The sequence below is a fragment of the Schistocerca gregaria genome, unplaced genomic scaffold (assembly GCF_023897955.1).
Source record: "Schistocerca gregaria isolate iqSchGreg1 unplaced genomic scaffold, iqSchGreg1.2 ptg000355l, whole genome shotgun sequence".
NCBI classification, from domain to species: Eukaryota; Metazoa; Arthropoda; class Insecta; order Orthoptera; family Acrididae; genus Schistocerca; species Schistocerca gregaria.
In genome coordinates this window covers 1,219,457-1,239,443 of record NW_026061814.1, presented here as the reverse complement: position 1 = coordinate 1,239,443, position 19,987 = coordinate 1,219,457, and the positions used below count along the sequence as shown (strand labels likewise).

Genomic DNA, 19,987 nt, shown 5'->3' with positions numbered 1-19,987 from the left:
CATATTGTTTTGTAGCAGTGCACAAGGGCAAATTTGTAAACAAAAATTTACCTTTCGTCGCTACAAGAGATGGATACTTTGCCGAAAAGCCTGTGTCTTGTGTGCATGTTTTCGCACCTTTCCACGGCACAGCGCAGCACAGAGCGGCACTGGTAGCTCCGAACGCCCGCACACGGCGCCTCGGACTCGCCGGTTCGGAACGCGCCCATCTCGCAGATGCTTCTCGTACTTGTGCTGTCATATGGACCGCGACTCGAGCGGCAGCGAGCGGCAGTCGAGCAAAGTCGGGACAAGTCGGGACGGAAGGGGACAGCCGAGAATGAACCGTGCAAATTACGCAAATATCTGGAAGCGCGACGAGTGTCAGGCAGGTGAGAACGCTTCCCTCTGTCTTCATTTCTTGCTATCTTGTCACTACCCCTGCCAGCCCTTTTTTCATGCTACCTTTCTCATGTGACAAAGATGCTTCCATACTGATTTTAAACTATCGTAAGATACGATATTAAGGAACTCAGTTTGAAAAGAGTGCGCCAAGGAAGACTTCCAAAGAGTCTCTGGAAATAACAAAACAGTATGAAGTGACAGAAATGTTGTGAAATACGTCAGGGCATATTGTTTTGTAGCAGTGCACAACGGCAAATTTGTAAACAAAAATTTACCTTCCATCGCTACAAGAGATGGATACTTTGTCGAACAAACGAATGACAGGCGGTGCAACGAGCAGCTGTCTTGTGCGTCTGACCCACGTGGCGGCGCGCCGCACTGCGCGTCGCCTTCGAGGTGGAAGGACGTGCTTTGCGTCAAATGTGCCACCGAAAACGGCGATTGCGTGTGTTGGGAGGAGAGGCGAAGCCTTCTTCTGCCGTGCGGCTACTGTATAAGGACGCCAACGGCCATACCATGTTGAATACACCGGTTCTCGTCCGATCGCCGAAGTTAAGCAACATTGGGCCCGGTTAGTACTTGGCTGTCTGCCCGCCTGGCAACACCTCGGTGCCGAGCGAGCAGTACTTCCTTGTGCGACTTGGCCGGCGGCGCCTCGCGTGTCGTCTGTCTCCTGCCTCGCGGCTACATTTCATCAAGTCCGTAAGTTATGGCTATGTTGTATGATAATAGTGAAGAACGACAAAATAATGTGCAATGCGAATTCGATAGTTCCGTCGGAAAACCGTCAGCTTTCGAAATTCACCGTTGGATACTTGAGGAATTGTGTTTGTCGACCGATGACGTTCTCGGAGTTCAATTTGATACTTTTATCAATTCCGTGTTTTTGAAGTTGAAAACTCCCGAATTGTGTGATACCGTGGTAAATGTTAATGATGGTATCCGTAAATTTCGACATCTAGACGGTCGCATTAGTAACGTGACTATTTCTCATGGTGGGTTTGGCCTTCGAAATGTTCGTGTGTTCAACTTGCCTTTTGAAATCCGGAATGACACAATATCTCGTCATTTGCGGCCGTACGGGACCGTGCTATCTGTTTTTAAAGAGAAGTGGTCTTCCGCCTATGTTTTTCAGGTCGAAAACGGCGTGAGGAGTGTAAAGATGATAGTACGACAACATATTCCGTCCTTCTTGTTAGTTAACGGTCATCGTGCTTTTATAACCTATAGTGGTCAACCTCAGACGTGTTCCTTTTGCGGTGCTGTTGGTCATTACCGACAAAACTGTCCTAAACGCAGGCAGCCTGTTCAGTTGCCACGTGAGGACGTTTTAAGTGGGCCTAGCTTTGCTTCTGTTGCTGCAACGAGTTTAGGTTCCGCCCCCCCCGCACGTGTGCAACTCGCGGCCGCCCCCCCTGTATCGGCCGCCGCTGACGTTATGGACACGTCTGTTCCTGATAGTGACTCTGTTTCTGTTTCTGAACCTCCTGTTGAGCCTTCTTTGCTCGCGGCTGCGACAACTGAATCTGTTTTTGAAAAACCGGTAGTGGACGAAGTCTCACCGCAATCCGTGCCGATGTCGGCAGAAATTGTTCCGCATACTGTCCCGGTTACGGAACCCGACATATCGGCGGTTGCTCCTACTACCGTCCCCGACAGTCTTTCTGGTGCCAGTGCTGTTGTAGAACGTGAAGCTTTTACTGCACCGAAACCGCGTAGGGACCGGAATGTCGCTCGAGCTTCTGGCACCCCACGTTTACGTAGTGCCAGTAGCTCTGCTTCGTTTAATACGCGTGGTTTTTCGGACAAAAATCGGAGTCCGTCTCCGGTGGCGCGTTCTCCTGCCCCCCCTCAGGTTCGGTCGGTCGGGCAACCGACCTCCCGACAACCGGCCACGCGCGACGGCGTAGACCTCGGCCACCGCCCGTCTCAGGGGGGAGGCAGCAGGCGCCACGCGAAAAAGCAGACCTCTTCCCGCACTCAGCCGGAGGGTGATGTTGTTGCTGCAACGCAGAAACGTGACATCGCGGTGCAACATTTGAAAACCTTCCTGAGCCAACCGACTTCTGATGCCGATTCCGGCATGGCGGTGGATCCGCCTTTGTCTGTGACACCTTCTCCCTTTCCAACCAAAAGAAAGGCCGAAGATTCGCACCTTCGTCGTTCCCCCCTTCCACCCACGATTTGGTGCCGCCTTTATCTTCGGATGTCGAGATGCCCGCCGTGGAGCATTCCGTCACAGAAGGTGCCGTCACAGTTTCTGGGACTCCACCGCTCCCGCCCCCCCTTCCTAGTCAGTCACAGGATTGGTCGGCGGATGTGGAGGCCGGTGGTAACCATTAGTGTGACTCATTGTATGTCCTCCCCCTCCTAGCAATTTTGTATGGTTTATCTTGTTTTAAGCAAATTTCATGTTTTTCTTTTATTTTCTTGTTTTTTAACTGTGTTATTACGTGTATATGGTTAACGACTGTAGCCAGTGGAACATCTTAAGAGTTAATCTTAATAAGTTGCGAAATCCGCAGAAGGCTATGATTTTAAAAAATTTCTTGTATGATAATAACTGCCACGTCGCTTTTTTACAGGAGGTGACTTGTGAAGCGCTTTTGTTTTTGCATGATTTTACTGATTTTACTGTGATTGATAATATTGCCCCTGATAACGATACGGGCACTGCAATTTTAGTGCGTTCTGGCTTACCAATATCTAACGTTGACATTTTACCGAACGGTCGCGCTGTTGCTTGTACCATTTTTGGAATTGTGTTTGTAAATGTGTACGCTCCGTCAGGAAATGTTAAACCGGCCAGGGCTGAATTTTATGGTAGAGATTTGTGTCAGCTTCTATCCAGGAATGTCGATACTTTAATCGTTGGGGGTGATTTTAATTGTGTTTTAGACGACAGCGATCAAGAGCCGCGTCCAAACAAATGTCACGAGCTGGGTACTTTAGTCACTAGTTTTCAGCTGCTCGACACGTGGCGTGTTTTACACCCGGATTTCACCTACTTCACCTATTTTTACGGTACCGGGCGTAGCCGCCTCGATCGGATTTATGTGTCTAGGCAGCTGTCTGCCCGTATTTGTAGTGCTGACGTGACTCCTGTCGTATTTTCTGACCACTCCAGTTACTCCTGTCGTCTTTTATTGCCTCGTTTGTGTGTTCCTCGCCGTACCAATTTGTGGAAGTTCAATTGCAGTTTACTCAATGACGACCATTTTGTGACTTGTTTTAACCGTATATGGCAACGGTTGTTGCGGACTCGAGGCGGTCATAGTAGCACCATTGAGTGGTGGGTTGCGATAGTTAAACCGGCGATTAGGAAATTTTTAATTGATTACAGCCGTGAGGCGGCACGCTGGCGTCGGGCAACGGCTCGCTTCCGCCAGGCTTGTTTACGGGACTTAGCGTTGCGGGTGACGTCACAGCCCGAGTTGTTGCCTACTCTGAAGCAATTTCAAGCAAAGCTTTTACTTGACATGCGTGCCGTTAGTGATGGGGTGACCGTCCGAAGTCAGCCTGCGGGACTTGTTACTGGGGAACCTCTGTCCATTTACCATTTACACAGGGAACGCAAACGCCGTGAACGTTTGAAGATTAATGTTTGGCGGCTGCGAAACGGCGATCGCACTTCTGTACAGTCGGAAATTGAAACAGATATTTTTGAACATTTCGCTTCACTTTTCCGTGCTGTTGATGTGGATTCCGACGCGTTGCGAGATTTTTTGCAGACTGTACCCCATGTTTTAACTCGCCCGGACAGGAATCATTTAACTGACGCCTTTACGTCTGATGAAGTTCTCGATGCCGTTCGGCGGAGTCCCAACGGGAAGTCTCCATGTCCAGATGGGATTCCTGCGGAATTTTATTTGAAATTTTTTCATCTTTTTAGTGAGATTTTAGTAGATTTGGTAAATGATATTCGAAATGGTGTGACTGTACCAGTTGCCTTTGTGGAGGGGGTTGTGACGCTCGTTCCCAAATCCAATGCTGTGCCAAATATCGACGCTGTCCGTCCGATTACTTTATTAAATGTTGACTACAAGATCGTCACGCGCTGCGTCGCTCAGCGACTTAAAAACATTTTGCCGGCGGTACTTAGTCCTCAGCAAACGTGTGCGGTGCGCGATCGGAATATCTTTGACGCTATCCTTGCTTACAGGGACTGCATTGGTTATGTAAAAAGTGCTCGGCTTCGGACTGCGGCGATTTTATTAGTTGATTTTAAGAATGCCTTTGACCGTATTAGTCATTTTTATTTGCGTCAGGTATTGGTACGCATGGGGTTTGGTTATAAATTTACCAACTTAGTGACGCAACTGTTGCAAAATGCTACGTCACGCATCTGTGTTAATGGTCGTCTTACTCCTGCTTTTCGTGTAGGTCGCTCCGTGCGGCAAGGGTGTCCGCTTTCCATGGCGCTTTTTGCCATTGCGCTGGATCCCCTCCTCCGCTATATCGGTCAGGAATGTCGCGGCATTCAGATGGGGACTACCAGATTGGTTTGTAAAGCATACGCTGATGACCTTGGCGTATTTATTGAGCATTTAGACGATGTTGACAGGTTGCAAGTCGTTCTGCACAACTTTGAACAAGCTACGGGGGCGATTGTCAATACACAGAAAACTGTTCTTTTACCGCTCACCGCCCGCGCACGTACCCTTCGTAGGGACTGGTTCTGTGTACAGCAGCAGCATAAAGTTCTTGGAGTCCTTTTATCCTCGAATCCACAGCAGATGGAAGCATTAAATTGGCGGCCTACGCTGCATCGGATTCGTGCTGTTGTCAAGATCCATGCGGTCCGAAATTTGGCCCTTCGGGAAAAGGTGCATTTAATAAATAATAACTTCTTGGCAAGGGCGTGGTACCTTGCGCAGGTTCTCCCGGTACCCAAGCAATTGGGGCGCGCCATCACACAGGCGATTTACTGGTTTTTATGGAGGGGGGAGATTTTTAAGGTGCCACATGCTGTCTGTACCTTGGGCCTGTCCGACGGCGGTTTGGGACTTGTCGATTTTTCAGCCAAATGTGCGGCTCTCCTTTGGAAGAGAATTACCGCTGTTATGCAGAAGGCACCTTGCAGTCCCACCGCGGTTGTTTTTAATCGTTATCGTCCTCATTCTGAAGTGGCACCTGTTTCTGTGTCGCACATCCCGTTTTATCTTTCTTATGTGCGCCGCTACTATTTCGATAATAGTTACCTGACACTTCGTGACATCTCCGCCCACACGGTTAGCGCTGTCTGCGATGCTATACGCGGACCTCCTATTCGTTGCAAGTGGGAGTATCGATTGCCACGCTGCAACTGGGTGGCAGTGTGGCAAAACCTCGCCAACAAAGTCCTCCCGGCTTCCGTACACGCTGCATGGTACAAGGTGGTGCATCGCACCATCCCCACCAACTCCAAACTTCATTCCATCAACCTTATCCCATCTGGAGTGTGTGACGTGTGTACTGTCGACGATACTCTTGAACACCGCTTTGCGTGTGACCGCTTCCGCCGTGTTTGGGACGTCGCCAGGGATATGATTCGTCTGATTCAGCGGGTGGACGCTCGAACCGTTACTGTGGATGATGTATTAATTCCGCAGTGTGTCGTCTACCCCACCACCAAGCGAAATGCCACGGTGTGGATCTTTGGCCATACAGTTTTTGCTATTTTCTCTTTAAAGTTGTGTACCGATTTGGACTTCCTTACCTTTTTATGGACCCAACATTCTCAGATTCAGACATCGCCACATTATCGGCAAAATTTTGCAAATTTTTTGCAGGTCGCACTGGCGCATGCTTTTGCGCGTATGTCGGTACCTGCGTAACATGGATGTTATTGTCTCGTATTTTCAAATTGCCCTTGAGCGACACAATATGAATAAATGCGACTTTCTCTATGTTTTCTGGAACGAAAATTGCCGAAACTCGACTATCGAACGACATCAGAAGTCTTTTCAGTTTTTTCTGAACGTTATTGCCAAACTTCTTGTTTGGCATGAGTGTCGGTATTATTAGTTTCTTTTTTCTTTTTTTTCCCCGTATGTGGCGTGACGAGATTCTTTACTATTGTTTCAGTTCTAGTTTCTAGTGGTGACTGTTTGCGTTATTTTTTCTTTTTTCTTTTTTCATTTCTTTTACTGTCGAGCGCTCCCACTTCTCGTCACGTGTCTGCGCTCGGCACTTTTGGAACCTTTCGTCGGTGTGGGATTTCACACCGGGATTACCGGCGCTTTAAAATAGCGTTTTGTTTCATGTTGTTTTTACTATACCTAGGCTGTTGCGATTTCTCTTTTTTTCATACATGAAATATTGTTTTGTTTTACGGTCGATATGAGTGATGACGGGTGTGGGGGCGACGCTGTGGCCAGGCCTCAGACTAATTGACCCCTGCCCTCATTGCCGCCGCCTGCCAGCCACGCTCGATGCCCGACCGACAATGACTTTCCTTTTCCGGTGGATGCGTCGTCCTGGTTGCGTACAAATGTTTTGTGTTCCCTTTGGACAGTCGTCATCATCGATTGTTACGGTGTGGATCCACCTTATCTTTCCGTTTCCTCTTTCAGTTTTTGGCGTATAAATGGGAGGCATTTATCACATTTCGTTTTCACGTGTTGCAGGCCTATTTAATTTATGAAAAAAAAGTGCTGTTGGCTCCCTCTCATAAAAAAAAAAAAAAGGTGCTGTTGGCTCCCTCTCTTCTTCTAAATTTTATGTCACTACACCTGCCAGTCCTCTTTTCATACAAACTCTCAGGTGCGACAAAGATGCTTCCACAAGCATTTTAAACCACTGTATTAAATGTAAGATGCAAAATTACAGTAATGAACTCAGTTTGAACAAGAATGCGCGGAGGAAGAGTGCTAGGAACTCGTTGAAAATAACGAAACACTGCGAATCGACAGATGTGCTCTTAAAATGCGTCAGAGCCTACTGTTTTGTAGGAGCGCTAAATTCCAATTTTGTAGCAGTGCACAACGGCAAATTTGTAAACAAAAATTAACCTTTCGTCGCTACAAGAGATGGATACTTTGCCGAACAGCCTGTGTCTTGTGTGCATGTTTTCGCACCTTTCCACGGCACGGCGCAGCACAGAGCGGCTCTGGTAGCTCCGAACGGCCGCACACGGCGCCTCGGACACGCCGGTTCGGCCCGCGCCCATCTCGCAGATGCTTCTCGTACTTGTGCTGTCATATGGACCGCGACCCGAGCGGCAGCGAGCGGCAGTCGAGCAAAGTCGGGACAAGTCGGGACGGAAGGGGACAGCCGAGAATGCACCGTGCGAATTACGCAAATATCTGGAAGCGCGACGCGTGTCAGGCAGGTGAGACCGCTTCCCTCTGTCTTCATTTCTTGCTTTCTTGTCACTACCCCTGCCAGCCCTTTTTTCATGCTACCTTTCTCATGTGACAAAGATGCTTCCATACTGATTTTAAACTATCGTAAGATACGATGTTAAGGAACTCAATTTGAAAAGAGTGCGCCAAGGAAGACTTCCAAAGAGTCTCTGGAAATAACAAAACAGTGTGAAGTGACAGAAATGTTGTGAAATACGTCAGGGCATATTGTTTTGTAGCAGTGCACAACGGCAAATTTGTAAACAAAAATTTACCTTTCGTCGCTACAAGAGATGGATACTTTGTCGAACAAACGAATGACAGGCGGTGCAACGAGCAGCTGTGTTGTGCGTCTGACCCACGTGGCGGCGCGCCGCACTGCGCGTCGCCTTCGAGGTGGAAGGACGTGCTTTGCGTCAAATGTGCCACCGAAGACGGCGATTGCGTGTGTTGGGAGGAGAGGCGAAGCCTTCTTCTGCCGTGCGGCTACTGTATAAGGACGCCAACGGCCATACCATGTTGAATACACCGGTTCTCGTCCGATCACCGAAGTTAAGCAACATCGGGCCCGGTTAGTACTTGGATGGGTGACCGCCTGGGAACACCGGGTGCTGTTGGCTCCCTCTCTTCTTCTAAATTTTATGTCACTACACCTGCCAGTCCTCTTTTCATACAAACTCTCAGGTGCGACAAAGATGCTTCCACAAGCATTTTAAACCACTGTATTAAATGTAAGATGCAAAATTACAGTAATGAACTCAGTTTGAACAAGAATGCGCGGAGGAAGAGTGCTAGGAACTCGTTGAAAATAACGAAACACTGCGAATCGACAGATGTGCTCTTAAAATGCGTCAGAGCCTACTGTTTTGTAGGAGCGCTAAATTCCAATTTTGTAGCAGTGCACAACGGCAAATTTGTAAACAAAAATTAACCTTTCGTCGCTACAAGAGATGGATACTTTGCCGAACAGCCTGTGTCTTGTGTGCATGTTTTCGCACCTTTCCACGGCACGGCGCAGCACAGAGCGGCTCTGGTAGCTCCGAACGGCCGCACACGGCGCCTCGGACACGCCGGTTCGGCCCGCGCCCATCTCGCAGATGCTTCTCGTACTTGTGCTGTCATATGGACCGCGACCCGAGCGGCAGCGAGCGGCAGTCGAGCAAAGTCGGGACAAGTCGGGACGGAAGGGGACAGCCGAGAATGCACCGTGCGAATTACGCAAATATCTGGAAGCGCGACGCGTGTCAGGCAGGTGAGACCGCTTCCCTCTGTCTTCATTTCTTGCTTTCTTGTCACTACCCCTGCCAGCCCTTTTTTCATGCTACCTTTCTCATGTGACAAAGATGCTTCCATACTGATTTTAAACTATCGTAAGATACGATGTTAAGGAACTCAATTTGAAAAGAGTGCGCCAAGGAAGACTTCCAAAGAGTCTCTGGAAATAACAAAACAGTGTGAAGTGACAGAAATGTTGTGAAATACGTCAGGGCATATTGTTTTGTAGCAGTGCACAACGGCAAATTTGTAAACAAAAATTTACCTTTCGTCGCTACAAGAGATGGATACTTTGTCGAACAAACGAATGACAGGCGGTGCAACGAGCAGCTGTGTTGTGCGTCTGACCCACGTGGCGGCGCGCCGCACTGCGCGTCGCCTTCGAGGTGGAAGGACGTGCTTTGCGTCAAATGTGCCACCGAAGACGGCGATTGCGTGTGTTGGGAGGAGAGGCGAAGCCTTCTTCTGCCGTGCGGCTACTGTATAAGGACGCCAACGGCCATACCATGTTGAATACACCGGTTCTCGTCCGATCACCGAAGTTAAGCAACATCGGGCCCGGTTAGTACTTGGATGGGTGACCGCCTGGGAACACCGGGTGCTGTTGGCTCCCTCTCTTCTTCTAAATTTTATGTCACTACACCTGCCAGTCCTCTTTTCATACAAACTCTCAGGTGCGACAAAGATGCTTCCACAAGCATTTTAAACCACTGTATTAAATGTAAGATGCAAAATTACAGTAATGAACTCAGTTTGAACAAGAATGCGCGGAGGAAGAGTGCTAGGAACTCGTTGAAAATAACGAAACACTGCGAATCGACAGATGTGCTCTTAAAATGCGTCAGAGCCTACTGTTTTGTAGGAGCGCTAAATTCCAATTTTGTAGCAGTGCACAACGGCAAATTTGTAAACAAAAATTAACCTTTCGTCGCTACAAGAGATGGATACTTTGCCGAACAGCCTGTGTCTTGTGTGCATGTTTTCGCACCTTTCCACGGCACGGCGCAGCACAGAGCGGCTCTGGTAGCTCCGAACGGCCGCACACGGCGCCTCGGACACGCCGGTTCGGCCCGCGCCCATCTCGCAGATGCTTCTCGTACTTGTGCTGTCATATGGACCGCGACCCGAGCGGCAGCGAGCGGCAGTCGAGCAAAGTCGGGACAAGTCGGGACGGAAGGGGACAGCCGAGAATGCACCGTGCGAATTACGCAAATATCTGGAAGCGCGACGCGTGTCAGGCAGGTGAGACCGCTTCCCTCTGTCTTCATTTCTTGCTTTCTTGTCACTACCCCTGCCAGCCCTTTTTTCATGCTACCTTTCTCATGTGACAAAGATGCTTCCATACTGATTTTAAACTATCGTAAGATACGATGTTAAGGAACTCAATTTGAAAAGAGTGCGCCAAGGAAGACTTCCAAAGAGTCTCTGGAAATAACAAAACAGTGTGAAGTGACAGAAATGTTGTGAAATACGTCAGGGCATATTGTTTTGTAGCAGTGCACAACGGCAAATTTGTAAACAAAAATTTACCTTTCGTCGCTACAAGAGATGGATACTTTGTCGAACAAACGAATGACAGGCGGTGCAACGAGCAGCTGTGTTGTGCGTCTGACCCACGTGGCGGCGCGCCGCACTGCGCGTCGCCTTCGAGGTGGAAGGACGTGCTTTGCGTCAAATGTGCCACCGAAGACGGCGATTGCGTGTGTTGGGAGGAGAGGCGAAGCCTTCTTCTGCCGTGCGGCTACTGTATAAGGACGCCAACGGCCATACCATGTTGAATACACCGGTTCTCGTCCGATCACCGAAGTTAAGCAACATCGGGCCCGGTTAGTACTTGGATGGGTGACCGCCTGGGAACACCGGGTGCTGTTGGCTCCCTCTCTTCTTCTAAATTTTATGTCACTACACCTGCCAGTCCTCTTTTCATACAAACTCTCAGGTGCGACAAAGATGCTTCCACAAGCATTTTAAACCACTGTATTAAATGTAAGATGCAAAATTACAGTAATGAACTCAGTTTGAACAAGAATGCGCGGAGGAAGAGTGCTAGGAACTCGTTGAAAATAACGAAACACTGCGAATCGACAGATGTGCTCTTAAAATGCGTCAGAGCCTACTGTTTTGTAGGAGCGCTAAATTCCAATTTTGTAGCAGTGCACAACGGCAAATTTGTAAACAAAAATTAACCTTTCGTCGCTACAAGAGATGGATACTTTGCCGAACAGCCTGTGTCTTGTGTGCATGTTTTCGCACCTTTCCACGGCACGGCGCAGCACAGAGCGGCTCTGGTAGCTCCGAACGGCCGCACACGGCGCCTCGGACACGCCGGTTCGGCCCGCGCCCATCTCGCAGATGCTTCTCGTACTTGTGCTGTCATATGGACCGCGACCCGAGCGGCAGCGAGCGGCAGTCGAGCAAAGTCGGGACAAGTCGGGACGGAAGGGGACAGCCGAGAATGCACCGTGCGAATTACGCAAATATCTGGAAGCGCGACGCGTGTCAGGCAGGTGAGACCGCTTCCCTCTGTCTTCATTTCTTGCTTTCTTGTCACTACCCCTGCCAGCCCTTTTTTCATGCTACCTTTCTCATGTGACAAAGATGCTTCCATACTGATTTTAAACTATCGTAAGATACGATGTTAAGGAACTCAATTTGAAAAGAGTGCGCCAAGGAAGACTTCCAAAGAGTCTCTGGAAATAACAAAACAGTGTGAAGTGACAGAAATGTTGTGAAATACGTCAGGGCATATTGTTTTGTAGCAGTGCACAACGGCAAATTAGTAAACAAAAATTTACCTTTCGTCGCTACAAGAGATGGATACTTTGTCGAACAAACGAATGACAGGCGGTGCAACGAGCAGCTGTGTTGTGCGTCTGACCCACGTGGCGGCGCGCCGCACTGCGCGTCGCCTTCGAGGTGGAAGGACGTGCTTTGCGTCAAATGTGCCACCGAAGACGGCGATTGCGTGTGTTGGGAGGAGAGGCGAAGCCTTCTTCTGCCGTGCGGCTACTGTATAAGGACGCCAACGGCCATACCATGTTGAATACACCGGTTCTCGTCCGATCACCGAAGTTAAGCAACATCGGGCCCGGTTAGTACTTGGATGGGTGACCGCCTGGGAACACCGGGTGCTGTTGGCTCCCTCTCTTCTTCTAAATTTTATGTCACTACACCTGCCAGTCCTCTTTTCATACAAACTCTCAGGTGCGACAAAGATGCTTCCACAAGCATTTTAAACCACTGTATTAAATGTAAGATGCAAAATTACAGTAATGAACTCAGTTTGAACAAGAATGCGCGGAGGAAGAGTGCTAGGAACTCGTTGAAAATAACGAAACACTGCGAATCGACAGATGTGCTCTTAAAATGCGTCAGAGCCTACTGTTTTGTAGGAGCGCTAAATTCCAATTTTGTAGCAGTGCACAACGGCAAATTTGTAAACAAAAATTAACCTTTCGTCGCTACAAGAGATGGATACTTTGCCGAACAGCCTGTGTCTTGTGTGCATGTTTTCGCACCTTTCCACGGCACGGCGCAGCACAGAGCGGCTCTGGTAGCTCCGAACGGCCGCACACGGCGCCTCGGACACGCCGGTTCGGCCCGCGCCCATCTCGCAGATGCTTCTCGTACTTGTGCTGTCATATGGACCGCGACCCGAGCGGCAGCGAGCGGCAGTCGAGCAAAGTCGGGACAAGTCGGGACGGAAGGGGACAGCCGAGAATGCACCGTGCGAATTACGCAAATATCTGGAAGCGCGACGCGTGTCAGGCAGGTGAGACCGCTTCCCTCTGTCTTCATTTCTTGCTTTCTTGTCACTACCCCTGCCAGCCCTTTTTTCATGCTACCTTTCTCATGTGACAAAGATGCTTCCATACTGATTTTAAACTATCGTAAGATACGATGTTAAGGAACTCAATTTGAAAAGAGTGCGCCAAGGAAGACTTCCAAAGAGTCTCTGGAAATAAAACAGTGTGAAGTGACAGAAATGTTGTGAAATACGTCAGGGCATATTGTTTTGTAGCAGTGCACAACGGCAAATTTGTAAACAAAAATTTACCTTTCGTCGCTACAAGAGATGGATACTTTGTCGAACAAACGAATGACAGGCGGTGCAACGAGCAGCTGTGTTGTGCGTCTGACCCACGTGGCGGCGCGCCGCACTGCGCGTCGCCTTCGAGGTGGAAGGACGTGCTTTGCGTCAAATGTGCCACCGAAGACGGCGATTGCGTGTGTTGGGAGGAGAGGCGAAGCCTTCTTCTGCCGTGCGGCTACTGTATAAGGACGCCAACGGCCATACCATGTTGAATACACCGGTTCTCGTCCGATCACCGAAGTTAAGCAACATCGAGCCCGGTTAGTACTTGGATGGGTGACCGCCTGGGAACACCGGGTGCTGTTGGCTCCCTCTCTTCTTCTAAATTTTATGTCACTACACCTGCCAGTCCTCTTTTCATACAAACTCTCAGGTGCGACAAAGATGCTTCCACAAGCATTTTAAACCACTGTATTAAATGTAAGATGCAAAATTACAGTAATGAACTCAGTTTGAACAAGAATGCGCGGAGGAAGAGTGCTAGGAACTCGTTGAAAATAACGAAACACTGCGAATCGACAGATGTGCTCTTAAAATGCGTCAGAGCCTACTGTTTTGTAGGAGCGCTAAATTCCAATTTTGTAGCAGTGCACAACGGCAAATTTGTAAACAAAAATTAACCTTTCGTCGCTACAAGAGATGGATACTTTGCCGAACAGCCTGTGTCTTGTGTGCATGTTTTCGCACCTTTCCACGGCACGGCGCAGCACAGAGCGGCTCTGGTAGCTCCGAACGGCCGCACACGGCGCCTCGGACACGCCGGTTCGGCCCGCGCCCATCTCGCAGATGCTTCTCGTACTTGTGCTGTCATATGGACCGCGACCCGAGCGGCAGCGAGCGGCAGTCGAGCAAAGTCGGGACAAGTCGGGACGGAAGGGGACAGCCGAGAATGCACCGTGCGAATTACGCAAATATGTGGAAGCGCGACGCGTGTCAGGCAGGTGAGACCGCTTCCCTCTGTCTTCATTTCTTGCTTTCTTGTCACTACCCCTGCCAGCCCTTTTTTCATGCTACCTTTCTCATGTGACAAAGATGCTTCCATACTGATTTTAAACTATCGTAAGATACGATGTTAAGGAACTCAATTTGAAAAGAGTGCGCCAAGGAAGACTTCCAAAGAGTCTCTGGAAATAACAAAACAGTGTGAAGTGACAGAAATGTTGTGAAATACGTCAGGGCATATTGTTTTGTAGCAGTGCACAACGGCAAATTTGTAAACAAAAATTTACCTTTCGTCGCTACAAGAGATGGATACTTTGTCGAACAAACGAATGACAGGCGGTGCAACGAGCAGCTGTGTTGTGCGTCTGACCCACGTGGCGGCGCGCCGCACTGCGCGTCGCCTTCGAGGTGGAAGGACGTGCTTTGCGTCAAATGTGCCACCGAAGACGGCGATTGCGTGTGTTGGGAGGAGAGGCGAAGCCTTCTTCTGCCGTGCGGCTACTGTATAAGGACGCCAACGGCCATGCCATGTTGAATACACCGGTTCTCGTCCGATCACCGAAGTTAAGCAACATCGGGCCCGGTTAGTACTTGGATGGGTGACCGCCTGGGAACACCGGGTGCTGTTGGCTCCCTCTCTTCTTCTAAATTTTATGTCACTACACCTGCCAGTCCTCTTTTCATACAAACTCTCAGGTGCGACAAAGATGCTTCCACAAGCATTTTAAACCACTGTATTAAATGTAAGATGCAAAATTACAGTAATGAACTCAGTTTGAACAAGAATGCGCGGAGGAAGAGTGCTAGGAACTCGTTGAAAATAACGAAACACTGCGAATCGACAGATGTGCTCTTAAAATGCGTCAGAGCCTACTGTTTTGTAGGAGCGCTAAATTCCAATTTTGTAGCAGTGCACAACGGCAAATTTGTAAACAAAAATTAACCTTTCGTCGCTACAAGAGATGGATACTTTGCCGAACAGCCTGTGTCTTGTGTGCATGTTTTCGCACCTTTCCACGGCACGGCGCAGCACAGAGCGGCTCTGGTAGCTCCGAACGGCCGCACACGGCGCCTCGGACACGCCGGTTCGGCCCGCGCCCATCTCGCAGATGCTTCTCGTACTTGTGCTGTCATATGGACTGCGACCCGAGCGGCAGCGAGCGGCAGTCGAGCAAAGTCGGGACAAGTCGGGACGGAAGGGGACAGCCGAGAATGCACCGTGCGAATTACGCAAATATCTGGAAGCGCGACGCGTGTCAGGCAGGTGAGACCGCTTCCCTCTGTCTTCATTTCTTGCTTTCTTGTCACTACCCCTGCCAGCCCTTTTTTCATGCTACCTTTCTCATGTGACAAAGATGCTTCCATACTGATTTTAAACTATCGTAAGATACGATGTTAAGGAACTCAATTTGAAAAGAGTGCGCCAAGGAAGACTTCCAAAGAGTCTCTGGAAATAACAAAACAGTGTGAAGTGACAGAAATGTTGTGAAATACGTCAGGGCATATTGTTTTGTAGCAGTGCACAACGGCAAATTTGTAAACAAAAATTTACCTTTCGTCGCTACAAGAGATGGATACTTTGTCGAACAAACGAATGACAGGCGGTGCAACGAGCAGCTGTGTTGTGCGTCTGACCCACGTGGCGGCGCGCCGCACTGCGCGTCGCCTTCGAGGTGGAAGGACGTGCTTTGCGTCAAATGTGCCACCGAAGACGGCGATTGCGTGTGTTGGGAGGAGAGGCGAAGCCTTCTTCTGCCGTGCGGCTACTGTATAAGGACGCCAACGGCCATGCCATGTTGAATACACCGGTTCTCGTCCGATCACCGAAGTTAAGCAACATCGGGCCCGGTTAGTACTTGGATGGGTGACCGCCTGGGAACACCGGGTGCTGTTGGCTCCCTCTCTTCTTCTAAATTTTATGTCACTACACCTGCCAGTCCTCTTTTCATACAAACTCTCAGGTGCGACAAAGATGCTTCCACAAGCATTTTAAACCACTGTATTAAATGTAAGATGCAAAATTACAGTAATGAACTCAGTTTGAACAAGAATGCGCGGAGGAAGAGTGCTAGGAACTCGTTGAAAATAACGAAACACTGCGAATCGACAGATGTGCTCTTAAAATGCGTCAGAGCCTACTGTTTTGTAGGAGCGCTAAATTCCAATTTTGTAGCAGTGCACAACGGCAAATTTGTAAACAAAAATTAACCTTTCGTCGCTACAAGAGATGGATACTTTGCCGAACAGCCTGTGTCTTGTGTGCATGTTTTCGCACCTTTCCACGGCACGGCGCAGCACAGAGCGGCTCTGGTAGCTCCGAACGGCCGCACACGGCGCCTCGGACACGCCGGTTCGGCCCGCGCCCATCTCGCAGATGCTTCTCGTACTTGTGCTGTCATATGGACTGCGACCCGAGCGGCAGCGAGCGGCAGTCGAGCAAAGTCGGGACAAGTCGGGACGGAAGGGGACAGCCGAGAATGCACCGTGCGAATTACGCAAATATCTGGAAGCGCGACGCGTGTCAGGCAGGTGAGACCGCTTCCCTCTGTCTTCATTTCTTGCTTTCTTGTCACTACCCCTGCCAGCCCTTTTTTCATGCTACCTTTCTCATGTGACAAAGATGCTTCCATACTGATTTTAAACTATCGTAAGATACGATGTTAAGGAACTCAATTTGAAAAGAGTGCGCCAAGGAAGACTTCCAAAGAGTCTCTGGAAATAAAACAGTGTGAAGTGACAGAAATGTTGTGAAATACGTCAGGGCATATTGTTTTGTAGCAGTGCACAACGGCAAATTTGTAAACAAAAATTTACCTTTCGTCGCTACAAGAGATGGATACTTTGTCGAACAAACGAATGACAGGCGGTGCAACGAGCAGCTGTGTTGTGCGTCTGACCCACGTGGCGGCGCGCCGCACTGCGCGTCGCCTTCGAGGTGGAAGGACGTGCTTTGCGTCAAATGTGCCACCGAAGACGGCGATTGCGTGTGTTGGGAGGAGAGGCGAAGCCTTCTTCTGCCGTGCGGCTACTGTATAAGGACGCCAACGGCCATACCATGTTGAATACACCGGTTCTCGTCCGATCACCGAAGTTAAGCAACATCGGGCCCGGTTAGTACTTGGATGGGTGACCGCCTGGGAACACCGGGTGCTGTTGGCTCCCTCTCTTCTTCTAAATTTTATGTCACTACACCTGCCAGTCCTCTTTTCATACAAACTCTCAGGTGCGACAAAGATGCTTCCACAAGCATTTTAAACCACTGTATTAAATGTAAGATGCAAAATTACAGTAATGAACTCAGTTTGAACAAGAATGCGCGGAGGAAGAGTGCTAGGAACTCGTTGAAAATAACGAAACACTGCGAATCGACAGATGTGCTCTTAAAATGCGTCAGAGCCTACTGTTTTGTAGGAGCGCTAAATTCCAATTTTGTAGCAGTGCACAACGGCAAATTTGTAAACAAAAATTAACCTTTCGTCGCTACAAGAGATGGATACTTTGCCGAACAGCCTGTGTCTTGTGTGCATGTTTTCGCACCTTGGCACGGCGCAGCACAGAGCGGCTCTGGTAGCTCCGAACGGCCGCACACGGCGCCTCGGACACGCCGGTTCGGCCCGCGCCCATCTCGCAGATGCTTCTCGTACTTGTGCTGTCATATGGACCGCGACCCGAGCGGCAGCGAGCGGCAGTCGAGCAAAGTCGGGACAAGTCGGGACGGAAGGGGACAGCCGAGAATGCACCGTGCGAATTACGCAAATATCTGGAAGCGCGACGCGTGTCAGGCAGGTGAGACCGCTTCCCTCTGTCTTCATTTCTTGCTTTCTTGTCACTACCCCTGCCAGCCCTTTTTTCATGCTACCTTTCTCATGTGACAAAGATGCTTCCATACTGATTTTAAACTATCGTAAGATACGATGTTAAGGAACTCAATTTGAAAAGAGTGCGCCAAGGAAGACTTCCAAAGAGTCTCTGGAAATAACAAAACAGTGTGAAGTGACAGAAATGTTGTGAAATACGTCAGGGCATATTGTTTTGTAGCAGTGCACAACGGCAAATTTGTAAACAAAAATTTACCTTTCGTCGCTACAAGAGATGGATACTTTGTCGAACAAACGAATGACAGGCGGTGCAACGAGCAGCTGTGTTGTGCGTCTGACCCACGTGGCGGCGCGCCGCACTGCGCGTCGCCTTCGAGGTGGAAGGACGTGCTTTGCGTCAAATGTGCCACCGAAGACGGCGATTGCGTGTGTTGGGAGGAGAGGCGAAGCCTTCTTCTGCCGTGCGGCTACTGTATAAGGACGCCAACGGCCATGCCATGTTGAATACACCGGTTCTCGTCCGATCACCGAAGTTAAGCAACATCGGGCCCGGTTAGTACTTGGATGGGTGACCGCCTGGGAACACCGGGTGCTGTTGGCTCCCTCTCTTCTTCTAAATTTTATGTCACTACACCTGCCAGTCCTCTTTTCATACAAACTCTCAGGTGCGACAAAGATGCTTCCACAAGCATTTTAAACCACTGTATTAAATGTAAGATGCAAAATTACAGTAATGAACTCAGTTTGAACAAGAATGCGCGGAGGAAGAGTGCTAGGAACTCGTTGAAAATAACGAAACACTGCGAATCGACAGATGTGCTCTTAAAATGCGTCAGAGCCTACTGTTTTGTAGGAGCGCTAAATTCCAATTTTGTAGCAGTGCACAACGGCAAATTTGTAAACAAAAATTAACCTTTCGTCGCTACAAGAGATGGATACTTTGCCGAACAGCCTGTGTCTTGTGTGCATGTTTTCGCACCTTTCCACGGCACGGCGCAGCACAGAGCGGCTCTGGTAGCTCCGAACGGCCGCACACGGCGCCTCGGACACGCCGGTTCGGCCCGCGCCCATCTCGCAGATGCTTCTCGTACTTGTGCTGTCATATGGACCGCGACCCGAGCGGCAGCGAGCGGCAGTCGAGCAAAGTCGGGACAAGTCGGGACGGAAGGGGACAGCCGAGAATGCACCGTGCGAATTACGCAAATATCTGGAAGCGCGACGCGTGTCAGGCAGGTGAGACCGCTTCCCTCTGTCTTCATTTCTTGCTTTCTTGTCACTACCCCTGCCAGCCCTTTTTTCATGCTACCTTTCTCATGTGACAAAGATGCTTCCATACTGATTTTAAACTATCGTAAGATACGATGTTAAGGAACTCAATTTGAAAAGAGTGCGCCAAGGAAGACTTCCAAAGAGTCTCTGGAAATAACAAAACAGTGTGAAGTGACAGAAATGTTGTGAAATACGTCAGGGCATATTGTTTTGTAGCAGTGCACAACGGCAAATTTGTAAACAAAAATTTACCTTTCGTCGCTACAAGAGATGGATACTTTGTCGAACAAACGAATGACAGGCGGTGCAACGAGCAGCTGTGTTGTGCGTCTGACCCACGTGGCGGCGCGCCGCACTGCGCGTCGCCTTCGAGGTGGAAGGACGTGCTTTGCGTCAAATGTGCCACCGAAGACGGCGATTGCGTGTGTTGGGAGGAGAGGCGAAGCCTTCTTCTGCCGTGCGGCTACTGTATAAGGACGCCAACGGCCATGCCATGTTGAATACACCGGTTCTCGTCCGATCACCGAAGTTAAGCAACATCGGGCCCGGTTAGTACTTGGATGGGTGACCGCCTGGGAACACCGGGTGCTGTTGGCTCCCTCTCTTCTTCTAAATTTTATGTCACTACACCTGCCAGTCCTCTTTTCATACAAACTCTCAGGTGCGACAAAGATGCTTCCACAAGCATTTTAAACCACTGTATTAAATGTAAGATGCAAAATTACAGTAATGAACTCAGTTTGAACAAGAATGCGCGGAGGAAGAGTGCTAGGAACTCGTTGAAAATAACGAAACACTGCGAATCGACAGATGTGCTCTTAAAATGCGTCAGAGCCTACTGTTTTGTAGGAGCGCTAAATTCCAATTTTGTAGCAGTGCAC

The 19,987-nt window shown here is 49.4% G+C and overlaps 10 non-coding genes and 1 pseudogene across 10 annotated transcripts; all 11 read left to right on the top strand.

The window, feature by feature from the left end:
* Positions 1 to 885: 885 nt before the first annotated feature.
* LOC126307926 (5S ribosomal RNA) lies at positions 886 to 1,003 on the top strand (annotated as a pseudogene).
* A 7,207-nt stretch (positions 1,004 to 8,210) lies between these two features.
* LOC126308371 (5S ribosomal RNA) lies at positions 8,211 to 8,329 on the top strand. Its single transcript, XR_007554271.1, has one exon. It is a non-coding gene; the product is annotated as a 5S ribosomal RNA (ribosomal RNA).
* A 1,146-nt stretch (positions 8,330 to 9,475) lies between these two features.
* Positions 9,476 to 9,594, top strand: LOC126308370 (5S ribosomal RNA). The gene has a single exon (XR_007554270.1). It is a non-coding gene; the product is annotated as a 5S ribosomal RNA (ribosomal RNA).
* A 1,146-nt stretch (positions 9,595 to 10,740) lies between these two features.
* Positions 10,741 to 10,859, top strand: LOC126308368 (5S ribosomal RNA). The gene has a single exon (XR_007554269.1). It is a non-coding gene; the product is annotated as a 5S ribosomal RNA (ribosomal RNA).
* Positions 10,860 to 12,005: 1,146 nt separating this feature from the next.
* Positions 12,006 to 12,124, top strand: LOC126308367 (5S ribosomal RNA). Its single transcript, XR_007554268.1, has one exon. It is a non-coding gene; the product is annotated as a 5S ribosomal RNA (ribosomal RNA).
* A 1,143-nt stretch (positions 12,125 to 13,267) lies between these two features.
* LOC126307831 (5S ribosomal RNA) lies at positions 13,268 to 13,386 on the top strand. The gene has a single exon (XR_007553804.1). It is a non-coding gene; the product is annotated as a 5S ribosomal RNA (ribosomal RNA).
* Positions 13,387 to 14,532: 1,146 nt separating this feature from the next.
* LOC126307718 (5S ribosomal RNA) lies at positions 14,533 to 14,651 on the top strand. Its single transcript, XR_007553702.1, has one exon. It is a non-coding gene; the product is annotated as a 5S ribosomal RNA (ribosomal RNA).
* Positions 14,652 to 15,797: 1,146 nt separating this feature from the next.
* LOC126307716 (5S ribosomal RNA) lies at positions 15,798 to 15,916 on the top strand. The gene has a single exon (XR_007553701.1). It is a non-coding gene; the product is annotated as a 5S ribosomal RNA (ribosomal RNA).
* Positions 15,917 to 17,059: 1,143 nt separating this feature from the next.
* On the top strand, positions 17,060 to 17,178 carry LOC126308366 (5S ribosomal RNA). The gene has a single exon (XR_007554267.1). It is a non-coding gene; the product is annotated as a 5S ribosomal RNA (ribosomal RNA).
* A 1,141-nt stretch (positions 17,179 to 18,319) lies between these two features.
* On the top strand, positions 18,320 to 18,438 carry LOC126307715 (5S ribosomal RNA). Its single transcript, XR_007553700.1, has one exon. It is a non-coding gene; the product is annotated as a 5S ribosomal RNA (ribosomal RNA).
* Positions 18,439 to 19,584: 1,146 nt separating this feature from the next.
* LOC126307714 (5S ribosomal RNA) lies at positions 19,585 to 19,703 on the top strand. The gene has a single exon (XR_007553699.1). It is a non-coding gene; the product is annotated as a 5S ribosomal RNA (ribosomal RNA).
* The last annotated feature ends 284 nt before the right edge of the window (positions 19,704 to 19,987 follow it).